At 45.2% G+C, this 6,115-nt stretch overlaps 1 protein-coding gene across 4 annotated transcripts in view; it reads left to right on the top strand.

The window, feature by feature from the left end:
* Positions 1–5,693: 5,693 nt before the first annotated feature.
* The window catches only part of TOX3 (TOX high mobility group box family member 3), a 111,079-nt gene continuing 110,657 nt past the window's right edge, over positions 5,694–6,115 (top strand). Inside the window, exon 1 of one of the 4 annotated variants that reach the window (XM_011218430.3) lies at positions 5,694–5,818. The gene's annotated coding sequence lies outside the window, so the exon portion shown is untranslated. Of the gene's footprint in view, positions 5,996–6,115 lie in introns of all 4 variants that reach the window. The other 3 variants (XM_034638652.1, XM_034638651.1, XM_034638653.1) reach the window with 3 other exon arrangements.

Here is a 6,115-nt window from a genome sequence, read left to right as displayed (position 1 = left end):
TTTAAAGATTTTATTTATTTATTTGACAGAGAGCGAGTGAGAGAGCACAAGCAGGGGCAGCAGCAGGCAGAGGGAGAGGGAGAGGCAGACTCCCCACTGAGCAGGGAGCCGGAGGTGGGACTCGATCCCGGGACCCTGAAATCATGACCTGACTTGAGCCGAAGGAAGACGCTTAACCGACTGAGCCCCCCAGGGGCCCCCAGATATGAGTTCTGAAGAGTCTTCCACCCTCGTGATGTTCATGTCCTGCCTGCCCTGAGTTTCTGGACTGTGTGCGTGAGGTGAGTTGAGGAGGAAGGGGGTGACAGTGCTCCTTCATTGCACATCCTGGGGGCACCAACCACACTGCATTTATGTAGCGGAAGGAAGTCGTTCTCTCCTTTCCCACCAGTAGCCTCCACAACAAGGGAAGGATGGTTTCCCTGAACCATTTGGCAAGACCACCTTTTGATCTGAGTTCCATTACATAAGAATTCTTCGATTCCCAAAGCTCTAGTTCAAACTTTTTAATATTTTCCTTCTCTTCAACATGTTGTTGACTCAGGACACACTGAGTAGATAAAACTAAGTGATTTTACCTGCTCGCCTTAAAAAGACAAGCTCTTTTGCTCGCTAGCCTCCCTTCTTTAAACATGCTTTTTTAAAGAGCGCAAATCCTCTAATCTAACTTGTAAAACATTTAATATTTTGGATGTACGGCTTTAATGGCCAGCCAAAAGTCAGGCTGGCTGAACAAAAGGGAGCTGCTGGAGTATTATTTATTCTTCAAAAGCCAAGAGGTGGCTGTTTCTCCCGGGGTCAAGAGGTCAAGCTCCACAGCATTAATTTCACTGAGTTTCTTTGTTATAAATAACAAACAAGGTCATTTATTTTCATTTTCTTGTTTCTAATTGCATGCATGTACTCCCGAGGATGAACTCCATAAACAGGTGGCTGGAATGCTGGGGAGAAAGCTTGAAACGGTTCCAGAAAAGAGGGCATGTCCCACTCTGGCGAAACAGTTTGATGAGTTAGAGATTTCGTCACTGCAGGATACACACCTGCACTATTACTCGAAAAGCAAACACTCATCTGTTTGGCACGCACAGATCTATGTAAATTAGGGGAGATTATTTTGCTGCTAGTCCTTGGCTGTTCTGTGATCAAATGCAATTGTTTCCCATTTCTTAAGAAACAGACTCTTTATTCGACTCAGTTCTTTTCTCCGTTATTTGGACAGTTTTTATTTTTCAGTGGTTATTAATAATAACATGCCATATAAATTAAGCCTTGAAACATGGGTGTCTATCAAAGGAAGGATGTCATCAGAGGGTCAGAGAGATACATATAAGCAATGGTATACAGATCTGTCGTGGAAGGATTTAATTAATATCTGCTTAATGATTTTCTTTCCTTAAATGCTCTTTTAGCTGCCCCCTTGGTGAAGAATAAAAAATGGACTGACCACCCCCCCCCCGCCCCCCATGGCTAAGAGAGTCCTGGCCCTCAGCTTTCATTGTTTGGCAGTGGTCTTTGTGGCAACACTGCAGGGCCCCTCCTTCTGGAAAACCTCTGAGCTTCCTGATTTTCACTCCTGTATAACCAACCCCCATCACTACCTTTGTCTCTTTGGGGGGAAAAATTTTTTTTTTCACTTGAGCAAAATAAAAACTACCCCGTATTTGTTTCTGGAGTGTAATTATAAACTTCATTGTACATTCTTCCTGGCTTTGATGCTTATCTTGAAGGGTTCAGTGAAAATAAATTGTTTTTATGAAAGCAGAGAAACCATTTGATAAACATGCTGTCTCTGAAAATTGTTCCTGCAAAAGAGGTCATTCTTTCACTTTAAAAGAAATAGATTATATTTCAGAAAACAGGCAGGACAACAGTTTAGGATTTCTGTGAATACAGGATATTTTTTTTAAGGCAGGGTGTAAACACGCTGAAAATTGCACACCTCCTGATTGTGTCGAGTGTATTGGTTTTTAAAATAGCTTTATTGAAGAGCTACTTAGGTCACAAGCAAATACTTGCTGCATTTCATATTTCTGGGGACGAATTCTCAGCTCAGTACTTTTTTGCTACTAGGGGTTTTGGGGTTACTGTACCATAATTACTATAAAACTGTCAGAACCTATGGGTGTATCTATTCTTAGTAAAAGTAATAGTCAGCTGGGAAAATGATTGGTTTCCTGGAGTGGTTCTTGTGCCTGGTAACGCAGAGAGCAATATGGCCAAAGTTGGTTCCTTTCATGTGAGAAGCAATCTCATGAACACAAATATATAGATATACACATATATGTAAACACGTATGAAAAGTGAGCTGATTTTTTCCCAATTTGCTCACATTTCTGTATTTTTTGACCTAAGTAAAAATATCAAAAGAGTTCCTATTTCCAGACCTGCAAAGTTTGGATTCACGGAAAATTGCAGCTAACGATGATAAAGCCTGGGGATTTTATTCACACGATGCTTCCTGTGTGGAACTCTCTCCTCGTGAGTAGTTTTACGGTCCACACTGGGGATTTGTACTGAGGGCCCGAGGTGCAAATGCTTCCTCTAGACCATGTGTACCCCCGCTGTTTTGTGAGAGCCTTGGTAGGTCTTGACTTGATTTTATCTGCGTGTGATTTAGACTATGAATGTGAAGTGGTGATTCTCTGACATGAAACTCTAAATTTCATGGCGATAAGTTATACAGATACCAAGAATCCGTGCTGGATAGAAATGCTATGCTTTATGACATGAAGCCAAATTCAGACATAAAACCAAATATAAAATGTTTTACCAATATAATACATTAGCTGTTACTATGGGAATAGGATGAGAAGAAACTCGAGTAGCTCTGGCCTTGTTAATTTCCATTTGGAGCTGCTGTTAATTTGGCTACATTACATACTGCAAACAAGGATCATAATATTTGGATAGGGCTTTTCATGACCAAAACTCAGGAAAACGAAACTGTATATAATGTTTAATAGTATCCTCATCTCATCTGGGCAAGCAATTCACAGAGAGGTTAAATCACAGATTCCCTAAAAGCCAGGGTCTCAGTAAGATCTTTGGGTATAAAATTTGGCAGGTTTAATGCAATCCTCATGGGAACTTTCTTGCTTAATTTGGACACAGAGTAGAGAAATAGAGTTTTTGAGTTCTGTCAAGATGTAAGATAGTGTTCCCATCATGATTTCTCTGCTTTCATAAAAAAATATTTATTTTCACTGAACTTCTTAAAGATAAGCTTGTGTATTTCCAACCATCCCCGTCCCCCATTTTTTAGAGTTTCTTGGATCATACGTACTGTTCAATTGGAAACATCAAACTAGTAAGACCGACCGTTTTGACTCTGGTCATCCAATAACCTTACAGGAATTTTCTTATGCCCAGAAGTTGTATTTTCTGTATAACCGATCCTTGTGTTGCCCTTCTAAGTCAGTAACTGTTAGCACTGTTCAGCATAAATTCAAAGCATGTTTAAGATACGTTCTTGGAGAAGTTTCTTCAAACTCAAGGCTAACCTAGTACAAAGGAAACCTTTGTGGCATTTCAGAAACAAATGCTGACAGCCTGAAAAAAGTGACACCCTTCAGATGACAAACAGTGTGGCAATTACAATCGCATTCATGATTTAAAGGCATCGTTCTCAAGTTTTTAATGGGTGGGCTTCAAATCCACCAGAACCCTTAAAATTTTGGGTGGTATTCTGAATGCAACGGATAAGCTCTAAATGAAACAACATACGATTCTAGTTTTGTTGTATATAAGAGACCTACAACAGCAGGGTGCAAAAGACCCCCCCCCCCCGCCCCGCACCTTAGGTAATTTGTGGAGCCACCGAGGGTGTGGAGACTATGGACAAAACCGTGAGGTCAGCAGCCTTCCCAAAGCACCTGTTTCTGTTCTAGTGATTTTTTTCATTCCAAATGCCTCAACAGACTATCCTTAGGCCCCTCAGTTTCTTCCCCCCCCCCCATCAAGATCTACACTCCGAAATCACTTACCTTCCCTCCTAAATCATCATCATAATAAAATAGTGACTGCTGAATATTGTTCCCTTCCCCAAGGCATTTGCATCACAACAGGGAGGGGGATTTTAAGAGGAAGGCTTTTTCAAAACAAGGGCCAAGAGGTGGTACTGGATGTGACCCGGCATTCCTAACTCCTCGGAGCCTCCTGGGAGAAGCTTCTCACTGTAGTTTCCAGTGTCTACAGCTCAGTGCTGTGGCAACATGTCAGCCCACATGCAATTCCCAGGCTCGCAGCTAGTGGGGTTTCCACTGTGAATATTTGTATTCTTGATCCTCAAGGTCTGATTACAACTTCAGGTTTACTCTCTCCGTAACTTTGATTATACTTTCCTTCATCCTGTGTAATCAAGCTCAGATTGCTCCAGATGTACCCGAGAGCCAGCACAAGGTGGGCAATGTAAGTGTGCAATGCAAAACTCTGCTTCCCAGGCTTTTGGGCTCTTGGTAACAACTATCTGGGGGAAAAAAAATAATAATTTCTTTTTTGGTACCTCCGATCAGCAGGCTCTTCCTCTCCTGTGGCCAGACGCTGCACTATACGCCATTGTTAAATACTAATAGTGAAACTTAAAAGACGTTCTCTTGCGAGACAACAGGTGGCCACTGCAACCTCCAGCTCTGATTGGTGGAAAGGCCACAGGCGCCCAGTGGCCCAGAGAAAGGGCCTCCACGTCTGCAGCTTCAAGAACCTGCTCAATGGGGTGTTGTCCTGATAATATCTCAGCTCGCTGCCAATTTGTGCAACCCGCTGGGCCATTAGGGAGCGCCGCTGGGTTGTCAACGTTAAATGGAGACCCGGGAGAGAGGACCTAAGCTTTTTCAGGAGGGGGAATTGGAGTCAACCCAGGGACAATGTGAGCAGTTGTTCCTTTCCTGAATTCACACCGCTCTCTCCGGCAGTATCCAAACATGCGTTTCGGCGAAGAGAAGAGCAAAATACACAAACTTTCACCTAATTGACGTTTATTTTTCCTGCTTGGTTCCAGAAAGATAATATTGGGTGAAGGTACATACTCAGGTGTCACCAAGTTGGAGAGGCTACTTTGGAGAACAGAAGGAATGAAAAGCAACCCATCTGATGCTTGCCTGAAAAAGTTCAGGCCCTGGGCCAGCAAAGTGTGTTCAGGGGACGAAAGTGTTGGTGAATGTCCGCTAAAATATTTGAAAAAATTTCTCCCTTCCGGTTAAAGCAGCTTCTAGGTAACCGAATTGGGGAGGGGGACCAAATCCCACCACCTTTCCTTAACGTTCTCATCTAGCAATAAAGTCACTTCCCTTCGCCAAGGCTGAGGGCCAAACTCTCAAATTAACCCAAAGCAATAACGGGGGNAGAGAGAAGTAGCTTAAAGAAAGAAAAAGAAAGAGGAGGTGGGTGAGTGCAGTTTGAGGAAGTTAATCACCCAGAACCTTTTAGGAAAATGGGGACATTTTCTCTCCGAGAGCAGTGAATGATCCGCCTAGATCCAGTTACTCAAATGCCTTTCGGATACAAACAAGAGCAAAGGAAATACGAAGAGAACCGACACGAGGCTTAACCCGGGAAGCTTCAAGTCTGCCTACCTGTGAAAGGTCAGGCCCCAACACCCCTTCTGGAAAATACCACAGGTGTACATGGGGTCCCGGCTCCCGGGAGGCCCTCATGCAGGTTAGCTGCTGGGTTAGGTGACTCCAAGCAGGGGCCATTCGTGCGGGAAGGCGGAGTGGGGTAGACGGACCGGGGGACCGGCACCACGAGGGACGAATGGGGGCGAGGGGAGGAAACCGATGGAACGAGGGGTGGCAAGGGAGCAGAAGGCGCGTGGAAGCCGGTATCAGGAACTGGGGGCCGAGGGAAGCAGGGTTCGGAAAGAGGGGTGGGAGGTCCACACCGGACACCGGGCACCGGGCTGGCGGCCGGCCGGCCGAAACGGCCAAGGAGAGGAAGGGAGCGAGGAGCGCTCCGAGACATCGGGGACAAAGAGGACCGGAGAGGGAAGGGGGGCGAGGTGGGGAGAAGAGGGGCCCCGGGGAAGGGGAGGCCGCGGCGCGCGCGATGGGCACCGCCAGGGCTGCGCGAGGCGCGGGGTGAGCCGCGAGGGGCCGCAAGGGGCAGGGGCCGCGGCGGG

The sequence above is a fragment of the Ailuropoda melanoleuca genome, chromosome 12, assembly GCF_002007445.2.
Source record: "Ailuropoda melanoleuca isolate Jingjing chromosome 12, ASM200744v2, whole genome shotgun sequence".
NCBI lineage: Eukaryota > Metazoa > Chordata > Mammalia > Carnivora > Ursidae > Ailuropoda > Ailuropoda melanoleuca.
This window is presented reverse-complemented; position numbering and strand designations above follow the sequence as displayed.